The sequence below is a fragment of the Asterias amurensis genome, chromosome 16 (assembly GCF_032118995.1).
Source record: "Asterias amurensis chromosome 16, ASM3211899v1".
Lineage (NCBI taxonomy): Eukaryota > Metazoa > Echinodermata > Asteroidea > Forcipulatida > Asteriidae > Asterias > Asterias amurensis.
In genome coordinates, this window is record NC_092663.1 from 6,748,574 (window position 1) to 6,760,431 (window position 11,858).

Genomic DNA, 11,858 nt, shown 5'->3' on the forward strand with positions numbered 1-11,858 from the left:
TGATTTAACAGTGTGGCCTGTACATTTACTTTAGACCGTTTATTTACGGGATAGTACTGGCGTCCAAACTGCCAGGATAAAACCGTAAAAATACGATTTTTTTTTTTACAGTGTGGAAATCGCGTTTTGAAGGTACAAATCGACCAAGTTGAGTATCCTGAACAACTTTCCTGTGAGAAGTCATGCAAAATTCGCAAAACCTTGGGAATTACAACTTTTTGGTGCAAAAGTGACGTCATACTTTGACCAAAAATCGTCGGTTACCGCCAAAATATAACAATAACGGAGTTCAAATTAGCACCGGTACACTCGGGTGGGGTATCCGCAAGAAGTAATCACGCTAATTCGGCTTTTCGGGGTGGCTCGAAAATTAAAAAGTTTATTCCCCGGGTAGGGAAAAGGGTAGAGCGGCCATCTTGTTTTTCTAATAGTCAACTCTGGAAATCGCGTTTTGACGGTACAAATCGACCAAGTTGAGTATCCTGAACATTTTTTCTGTGAGGAGTCATGCAAAATTCGCAAAACCTTGGGAATTACAACTTTTTGGTGCAAAAGTGACGTCATAATTTGACCAAAAATCGTCGGTTACCGCCAAAATATAACAATGGCGGAGTTCAAATTAGCACCGGCACACTCGGGGAGGGTATCCGCAAGAAGTAATCACGCTAATTCGGCTTTTCGGGGTGGCTCGAAAATTAAAAAGTTTATTCCCCGGGTAGGGAAAAGGGAAGAGCGGCCATTTTGTTTTTCTAATAGTCAACTCTGGAAATCGCGTTTTGACGGTACAAATCGACCAAGTTGAGCATCCTGAACAACTTTCCTGTGTGGAGTCATGCAAAATTCGCAAAACCTTGGGAATTACAACTTTTTGGTGCAAAAGTGACGTCATAATTTGACCAAAAATCGTCGATTACCGCAAAAATATAACAATGACGGAGTTCAAATTAGCACCGGTACAATCGCGTAGGGTATCCGCAAGAAGTAATCACGCTATATCGGCTTTTCCGGGTGGCTCGTAAACTAAAAAGTTTATTCCCCGGGTAGGGAAAAGTGAAGAGCGGCCATTTTGTTTTTCTAATAGTCATATCTGGAAATCGCGTTTTGACGGTACAAATCGACCAAGTTGAGCATCCTGAACAACTTTCCTGTGTGGAGTCATGCAAAATTCGAAAAACCTTGGGAATTACAATTTTTTGGTGCAAAAGTGACGTCATAATTTGACCAAAAATCGTCGATTACCGCCAAAATATAACAATGGCGGAGTTCAAATTAGCACCGGCACAGTCGGGTGGGGTATCCGCAAGAAGTAATCACGCTAATTCGGCTTTTCCGGGTGGCTCGAAAACTAAAAAGTTTATTCCCCGGGTAGGGAAAAGTGAAGAGCGGCCATTTTGTTTTTCTAATAGTCATATCTGGAAATCGCGATTTGACGGTACAAATCGACCAAGTTGAGCATCCTGAACAACTTTCCTGTGTGGAGTCATGCAAAATTCGCAAAACCTTGGGAATTACAATTTTTTGGTGCAAAAGTGACGTCATAATTTGACCAAAAATCGTCGATTACCGCCAAAATATAACAATGGCGGAGTTCAAATTAGCACCGGCACAGTCGGGTGGGGTATCCGCAAGAAGTAATCACGCTAATTCGGCTTTTCGGTGTGGCTCGAAAATGAAAAAAATTATTCCCCGGGTAGGGAAATGGGTAGAGCGGCCATCTTGTTTTTCTAATAGTCAACCTTGGAAATTGCGTTTTGACGGTACAAATCGACCAAGTTGAGCATCCTGAACAACTTTCCTGTGTGGAGTCATGCAAAATTCGCAAAACCTTGGGAATTACAACTTTTTGGTGCAAAAGTGATGTCATAATTTGACCAAAAATCGTCAATTACCGCTAAAATAAAACAATGGCGGAGTTCAAATTAGCACCGGCACACTCGGGTGGGGTATCCGCAAGAAGTAATTACGCTAATTCGGCTTTTCGGGGTGGCTCGAAAATTAAAAAGTTTCTTCCCCGGGTAGGAAAAACGGGTAGAGCGGCCATCTTGTTTTTCTAAAAGTCAACTCTGGAAATCGCGTTTTGAAGGTACAAATCGACCAAGTTGAGCATCCTGAACAACTTTCCTGTGTGGAGTCATGCAAAATTCGCAACACCTTGGGAATTACAACTTTTTGGTGCAAAAGTGACGTCATAATTTGACCAAAAATCGTCGATTACCGCCAAAATATAACAAAACCAAAGTATGCTTATAAAGACATTCAACAAATTAGTATGGTATCGTACTTTTGGGCCCAATTTCTGCATGTACAAATGTTATGCTATTAAAATTTGGAACGTAAAGTATTAGTACAGTAGGTCTAATTTTTTTGGTGTTTAGAATTCGTTTTATAAATACAGACCAAAAAGACTGTTCACCAAATCTATTTTAAAAATTTGGTTTCTTCCAAAACCTATTGATAAAATAATTGATCAGCTCCTGGACAATTTTTTGCACCATGACAAGTCTCTGATTGAGGCGTCTGTCTTGAAGTGAAGGTAGCTGGATTTCTTTCAGCATAGCAGTGGCAGGGCTGCGCGTCTCTGAGGCCTCGATTTTTCTGAATATTTGTAATAGTATAATGGGGGTCCTACACTGAGCAGCAGTATTCGACGTGGGGCGAACTAGACTCGTGTAGGCTTGTGGACTGTTGAAAGTAGTTGGTTCGCACATAATCTTCTAGTTGGAAAACCATGTTGGCAGCTGTTGAGAGCCTTGTGTGATCCAGGTGACACAAGATGCGACTGAAATGATAAAAAGTACTGGAGAGGAGTTGATAGTATAAAGCATTGTGAGAAACGGCTCCCTCTGATCTGCAGTGACTTGGGAGCAGAGTCGCGTCAGTCCATTGCACATGCTTAAATAAGCCGAGATCGTTAATTTTGCAAAAATGCAATTTTTTTTAAATTTTGGTTACCTGCATGGTGGGATTTGAAACGTTGCATGATGGAAATACGGTATGGAAAGGTTTGCTCTAGAGTTGAAACCAACGTTCTTTTCAGAACCACTCAACTCATTATATAGTCAATACTTGGTGTAAACCTTTTCCACATTGTCTGTGCTTAGCAAGTTGTTATGCTCACAGATTTTTGAAATTGGCTAATTTCACAAAGAGCTTCGATTGATCTTTTAAAATGCGAACCAATTGTACTTGCTAAGCAAAGTGTGACGTCATAATGCGAATTACTATGGTAATACTGACAACGATGAATATGTTACTTTGTGAAATTAATTACAGCCAACAACTCTTCAAAGGAGAATATTAACAATTAGGTATGCATAAGTTATTGTTATACAATTTGGTCCATTCTAGAGGACACCTTCTTCTGCGTTCTACACATTTCATATTGGCTTCTCTCGTGAAAAAAAATGAACCTCTATTTTGGAAACGGCGGCGCTGTTTTAATGCACTTCATGCTATTAAGTTAGGAAAGACAATAACTTTCAAGTTGAGAACTATTTACTTAAGTTTGTAATGAATCTACAGGGTACCTTGTTTATTTAAGGATAGTTCTATATGACCGATTCCAACCCTTGCGGTTTGTTGAACCGGCCGAACGGTGCCACCCTTATTTTGGTATTTTTCGGCTAAATTTAAGAAAGATTTAATTGCTAACAAACATGCTGTGAAGGGTTAGGAAATTAGTGAAGTTTAAGAGCAATTACGTTCCAATTTCATCATAATTTCACAAAACCACCAAGGGGTCTGTTAAGGATTTGCAAATCATGTCATTGTAAAGCATTAATGTTTGTTATTTACTTTTAAAGTTTATAATGTTGCGGACTGTTAAAACAAATTTGTGTTGAGGATTGTTTACAAGTAATGTATTGCGGATTGTTAAAACAAAGTGTTGAGGATTGTGTACAAATGTACTGCATTGTTTAAAAAATGTTTTGACGATTGTTAAAACAAAGTGTTGAGGATTGTGTACAAATGTACTGCATTGTTTAAAAAATGTTTTGAGGATTGTTAGAAACAAAATGTTGCGGATGGTTAAAGGAATTCCTGTAGATTTTTCTGATCAAGTTTATGTTTATGTGGTTTTAAAATGTACCATTTTCATCGTATTTCAGCATATTGTAACAAATGACAGTTGACCCAAATAAGTTAGGCGACTAAGTGGCACCATGCAGCAGGCCTAGCCTATATACGTGTGGTTTCGGCTTGGTGAATGAAACTTGGAAATGGGTTTATGTCAATCATAGTTAATTACTCTTTTCAGGTTTTCACAAGCAAGGCTCAATCATATAGAGCTGTTTGAAAAATGTTCTACTAGGCATACAGCATTTAATAAATGGCACATGTTACTTGGTATGGTAACCTCATTCTGGTAAGCATTATTTTGTTGTGTTTAGCCACTTTGTGCATGCTGCGCAGGACCCAATTACATAGAGCTGCTTATAAAGCATAAAAATGTGTACTTAAGCACAGCAATATTGGGCATTCGCGATTGAGGTTACCAGCAAAAATGGCATGTCACGTGTACAATTTGTGTTTCCTGCTCATTTCTGCTAAGCAGGGACTTGTACGCAAACTGTTCTGCTTAATCAGCTCTATTATTTAGCAAGGTCATTAGCTCAACCCATCCTTTATAAATGGAGTATAGTAATATTTAATAATTAATAGCATTTTTTATCTGAATAAAAAATGAAAAACAAATTACACACAAAAACCAAGAATTGTAGCACATTTTACATTATTTGTGTACTGTGTAATTAATATTATTTTCGATTTTTTTTTAGGCAACCATAGGGTCAATATCGGGGCAAACATTAACATTGGGTCAATACCCGGGCCAACATTAAGCCAATATCGGGCCAACATCGGGCCAACATCGGCTACCAGCATTGGGCCAATAACGCGGCAATGAGCAAAACGGTACTGGCCCAATGCCGGCAGCCAGCATTGGGTCATAATGGCAGCCAGCATTGGCCCAGTATTGGACCAATGCTGTTATGTTTGTTGGGTTAATCATGCTGAGAACAAATTTTTCTTTCGTTGGTTATGCTCAAACATTTATAAAATGATTGATTTTTGGTACTAATCACTAGTGCATTAATAATATTATGCCAACATTCAAATGAGTCAAAGAAACATAATCCAACCTCGAAAGTTCAAAACAAAATTATCCTGGTGTCATGTGTTTTCAGTAGGATAACAGGAAAATTGTTCACAATCAAAAACTAAATATTTTTTTTTTCAAATCATCTATCCAATTTTCACTTTTAACTTAAATTAACTTAAATTTTTAAAGTTTTGGTTTTACGTTGCGAGAGACAGTCCGCCATTAACAGTGCCTATGCATGCACGACATTGGAGCAACGTCATATGTTTTCACACCTTTCATTGGTTGGTATTTTGTTTAATATTCAGAAGCTAGTATGGCGTGCAAAATAAATCAAAAATATTATTCAATTACTACTTAACAAATTTAATTACATTTTTGTCCTAAGGCATTATGGCTACTTTATTAGAATCCAGAGACGGTAGCCTCATATACTTTGTCATAGTTCTACTAAAGTATCGTAGGAGGTCCTTTTTTCGAGGTGTCCCTAAAATCGTGGCAAATCTTTTACCATTTTGTGCACGATGTAAACAGTCCCTAGATTCAAAATTGTGTGGTTTTATTTGCCAAGCAAAGAGTTTCCTCTCCCTTGACCAAAACTTAGAAACACGTAAGGCTCCACTGGTCATTTGCACTTTTTCTTTGAATTGGGAAAAAAATAATGATGCGATATATCAACCGATGCCCTAATTATCTTCATTTGTTTATATTTAGTATGCAAACATTAATTAAAACTTGATTGTTGATGGATGGACATTGATATTTTCACACCACACACTGACCTTCATTGACTTCAACTGTTCCCATTTGTTTTGAGTTTTTCCTGTTTTCAAGGCAAACGAGAAATAATGGTTTCCCGGTGAAGCCATACGTAAAAGAAAAATCTGCAGTGACTGCAAGTGTTCTGTGAGACTCTGTATATGACTCTATAGCCAGCAGTTGTCTTCATTTTATTCACAATTTTTTTTATTTGTTATGACATTTTAAAAATTACCATGGTAAAGTGCAAAAAATAAAAAAATAAAAATAAGTGTGAATAATTATTGGCTTTTAAATCTGATTTTTATTTACTTTTAATTTTAAAAAAATTCCCCTAAATATTTATAATAAAGCGTAAAAATAAAAACTGATAATTGAAACACCAAGCTGATGTTTAAATTTTAATATTTATAATAATATTGATACGAGGATTTAAAAAGAAATCTTAAAAAATATTAGAAAATTATATAAGGCACATGGCTTCTTTAAGCCTCTGTATTATTTTCCCAGAATGCTCAGCAGAATGTTAAGTCACATGATTTGATCATCGTGAATTGTCATGTGTTTGTGCACGGAAAGTGTGGTTTTACATTGCCCTCATTGTAATGATTTTGCTGCCAATATTTTTAATAATTGCCTCCATTAAGTATTGTGTGTGGCTTGGTTTTATAAGAATTTTAAAAGTTTTAAATGTGCATTGCACAACACAACAAAGTGTATACTTTTCTCATGAACAACATTTTATAACTATTTTGTTTCTCCAGGTTATGCTGAGGATTTAAAGTAATACTTGTGGTTGTGCTGCTCAATGCACTTTTCTTCACATTAGCGCTTAACAGTTAGTTACATCCAATGGATTCTGAGTAAGTTATTTGGTGCTGTATTAACTTTTAAGAGCTCCCATACAGTGATAGCAGCTATGCTTTGTATAGCATTTAAGCATAAATATAAAATAAATATCAGGCAATGTTCTGGATCCCCAGTTCTGTTTTTAACTGCAGGGCATTCTCGACCGTTATTTTGTTAGCTTCTCCTGTAAAGCACTTAATACGAGGCCCGCAGAATGCTTTTTATTGGTTTTGATGTACTGCTGCGCAATCTGGATTAATCTAAAGGGTTTTATCATTGAGGCCTATGCGTACATTTTTGTTATTTTATTTGGAAGTAAAAAAAATCATTTCCGGTTTTTGTTATTTTGCGTTGGCGTATTGGCTGCAATTTTGCTGTAAAGTTGATACAGTGTGGTAATCACACCTTCTCATATTTTGATATTTTTGAGTTCAAATGAAACGTCACTTGTCGTTACTCAAACAATAAATTTAAAAATGGTAAAAAGAAACAAACTGGTCACCAGGCCTTTGCCCAAACCATGGCGAGAGGTGTGTATCGCCAACATAGAACTAAAAGTCACTAATTACACAGTGTTATTCTTCGTTTGCCTTTCATCGAAGAGTACTGGTATTCATGCTCAGAACTGTCCGTTATTCTGTGGATTATTGTAGCTAAGCAAAGTCACCCAATGTTAGGATTGGGTTTAAAGCGGTTGGGTAAAATGAGGAGAGTGGGGATAAAGGGAAAGATGGGGTAAATACATGTAAGCGGCAGGTCACTGTTGTGAATAAAGAAGGAGTTGATTGGTACAGAAAGTTGATCCTTATGCTGCCTTCATGGTCATACTGTGGATTGTTGCTTGGCTGATTTGGGCAGTATGACTTTATAAGGATTTATAATTTTTAACAATGTTTGAGATGGCGGAGTGGATTCTCTGGTCAAAAGATTACACATTGATACATCAAAGGACACATAGAGCCTAATTTTGGCGAGATTAAAAAAAAAAATAGAGAGATTCCTGATTTCAAAATTCATTGAACCATGGGTCGTTAAACGCATGAGAGATATAAACCTATGAGGTTACGGGAGACGATAGCCGGACGAAACCGAAATAGTTCTAGGAGTACCTTTTTCGCTGGCCATTTTGCTGTAGTAAATTTCTCTGTAGTGCATCTGACCATGGAGGTAGAAATTTCTACCTCCATGATCTGACTTTGTGTTTACGGAGCTATTGGTCTGTGTTCAGACCACCACGTATTTAACAGAACTTTGTCACATCCTGCACTCTCTGTAACCGCAAAACCACAACAAACATTTACCGCCAATACGATCGCGCGCGCGTTTCCACGCATTTTTCGTGTTATAGTCCACATAGGGCCTACTGATAATGAATAAAAGTTTTCCGTTTTACGGCAGCATTTTATGCAGCCTTAAACGATTTATATATAAGGCCTATAAGAATATACTTATCTCTGATTTCATATGGGGGGGGGGGGGGCAAGAGGGGGGGGGCAAGGGTTCTGAGCGGGGGGGGGGGGGGGGGGGGGGCGCCGGCCCCCCCTGCCCCCCCTCTGGTTACGCCACTGGTTGTAAAAGTAGAATACAATGATCCACTCAAACATGCCTCAAAATTGCGTGGTTTTCCTTTTACCTCGTCGCCTAACATGTCGGCCATTTATGGGGGTCAACCGTGTTAGTTCGCACAGTAGAAGGAAAACCACGCAATTTCGAGGCAAACTTGTGTGGATCATTGTATTCTACTTTTAAAACATCTTTCCAACCATATGCATTATATAAAAACCGGTTACAAACGCTTTTGTTTTGACTAACTCGTCCGATCCAAGGCAACGTGTTCCTTTAACGTTTTCAAAAGAATACCACCACGACGCGCGGTCGTTCGGGGGTGGAGCGCCAAAAGGGGGAGATTTCAGCATGTTTTAAGAGGCTGTACCTCGGAAACGATATGGAGTATTGATTTAATTTTTGGTTTGTGTTCATTTTAGCCATAGTGGAACAGTTAGACAAAGTTTCATGTAAATCTGAGGTAATTTGACAACTGGTTAATTTCAACCCATAGGTTTGTACACTAAATATTTGGGGGAGGGGGTGTCTGGCAGGCCTAATGCAGCAGAAAATTTGTCTGGCGGTTGATATTTTTTACTAAGCATGATGTTAATGACCATTTCCACTTGATTTCATGTGGTACACACGCACAGTTTGCAGCAAAGGGACTCTTACGGTCTTTAATTTTCAAAATCTGAAATAAATATAACGGAGCTTTATAAAATTATGATAAAATCAGTAACGCTACATGATACTTTGTTTAGGTAATGACAGTCTTTGATTGGTCTAATTTGAATGATACCGTATTGATAAACCGTTTTACAAATCGACCCGTGGCGTTGATGAAATCGTAAACTGTACGCACAGCAGTGTTATACACACGCACATTATGCTGCAAAGGGACTCGTGGTGAGTAATTTTCAAAAATAAGAAATAAATCTAATGGAGCATTATAAAAAATATGATAAAATCAGTAATGCTACATAATACTTTGTTTAGGTAGTGACAGTCTTTGAATTGGCTTCGTTTGAACAATAAATGTGTTGATAAACTGTTTACTATGAGGGGCCGTTTATGACTAAATGAGCAAACCCATATATATAAGAGCAAAGTTATATATAATAAGAGCAAACCCATATATATAAGAGCAAAACCATATATATAGGAGCAAAACTATATATAAAGGAGCAAAACCATATATATATAGGAGCAAACCCATATATATAGGAGCAAACCAGCAAAACCATATATATAAGAGCAAAACCATATATATAAGAGCAAAACCATATATATATAGGAGCAAACAATTTATATAAAAGACCACCGAAAATATATATAAAGATCAACGGCAAATATATAATCGATGCACAAATAAATATAAAGGATCAAAAACTCAAATATAAAAGACAAACACAAATATATTTAACATCGCCCTATATATTGGACGTAGTTTCATTTATATAAGACATGTGCACCCATATATATATACGACATAAAGTCTCATACAAAGGACGTCAACAGTAGCCTTGCTCAAGGCAGTCGATTTATTCACTCCTAAAAAAGACCGCCGCTGTATAAAAACCCACCCGTATTCACTGTGCGTAAAACCCACCCGTATTCACTGTGCGTAACATCGCACGACACGATGCCTCCGTACACTATCCGCATGCGGAGGCCGTCAGGCCGACAGCCTTGTAGGATCTGTGTTGAAGCCACTGACCTCATTACTATAATAAGCGAAGAGTTCCCACGGTCAGCTCATTACCATAATGCCCGCGAAAGACGAGACATGTTTACCTCACACACCACCACCACGGACGCATGATAGGGTCCAAAGGTCGTGATAAGGGAAGTGCGTGATTGGACGTCAGAATGAATAATTCATTTGCCTCACATCCTGTGTTGTCTGATAGGTCTGACGAACGATATACATATTCATGAGCTGCATACTAGCATATCCTCGAGCCCCCCCAATTTCGTCCACTATTGGAATTTTTTCAATACAACACATTAAAACGGGAAGATACAGATCCGACAAGGCTGTCGGCCTGACGGCCTCCGCATGCGGTTAGTGGTGTACGAGTGCGATGACTTGTGTGAACAGTATTCGTGCGATGTGACAGTGTGTATACGGGTTGGTCATTCGGTGTGATCGCACACACCATGCACAGGGTATACGGCGGGTGGGTTTACAGCTGCGTCTTTTCGGAGCGAATAATGCGACTGCCTTGAGCAAGGCTACGTCAACAGCTGACCAAGGTTAAAATCGGGAATGAAAATCACCGAGCCGTAAATTCAGCCTTTGTCTGACACTTGGTAATCATTGCGCACGTTTCGCTGGGAATGGGAAAGGGAGAGGGGGACCGACACGTCGCGACGGCGTGACTTTAATTGTAATTAATTTGTTTAATATAATTGAATGAGATTTTTGATTGATTTTTCACGATATACTAGCTTCTGAATATTCAATAAAATACCTGTTGATCCTGGCCATCACATTAGGGTTGTTTTTATAATTTCCTGTGCCCTTACTGTTTTTCTTGCTTTACTTTTGTACACGTACATTATCTATTTGACATACTGTCTGCTTGTATTTGTAATTGTTTAATGGCCAAATAAAGAATAAGAATAAGAACCAATGAAAGTAATGAAAACATATGACGTCGCCCCAATGTCGTCCATACATTAGCAAAGTAAATGGCGGACTATCTCTCGTCTTCTTCCTCTAAAGTGCTGCTTCAGAAAATTTGAAGATTACCTCACAGCGTAAAACCAAAACTTTTAATATTTCGAACACAAGGTGTAAAAAGGTTGGAAAGTTGATTTATAGTTTTTGATTGTGAACAATTTTCCTGTTATCCTAATTTGTTTTTACACTATAGTATCATGGAGATAGTATTGAAGAGAGGAATCGCTGTCGGTGTACGTGCAGCATGCACACTGATCAGATCGGATCGGCTGCCCATTTCCAGCTAGCCCGGCCCGGGTGCTAGCTATAGCGTCGGTCGTCAGTCACGCCGTCAAGTCCCCCTCTCCCTTTCCCATTCCCAGCGAAACGTGCGCAATGATTACCAAGTGTCAGACAAAGGCTGAATTTACAGCTCGATGATTTTCGTTCCGATTTTAACCTTTGACGGCTGTTGGCGTCCTTTGTATGAGACTTTATGTCTTATATACAGGGTGTCTCAAAAAAAAGGTAATCCTACTTTAAAGGGTTTTTATGGCCAGACTATTATGTTTACCAGCAGTAAGTATGGCATCATCTTAATGCTGAAACCTTGAGCTTTCCAATGATACATTTGGTTACATTCAAGGGTCATGCATCAGCGAGCACCATTGTCTTGAAGTTGTGGTGCATAAATGCAGTTGGTTCACTTTTGAACCCATGTCATTTTGGCCTTCAGACAGAGTGTAAACCTCGGGTTGTCACAAATGGTTCAGCTAATAACAGCAGAGTGGTCAAGAAAAGGTATGAAACCAGAAGTTTGCTGGGATCTCTCTCACACCGCTCAATAAGCCACTCACAGAAAGTATGTCTTCTTGCAAAATCAGGAAGCAGAAGTTCATGACGGATGTGAAGATGAGGAACAGATGGAAGTGAAGG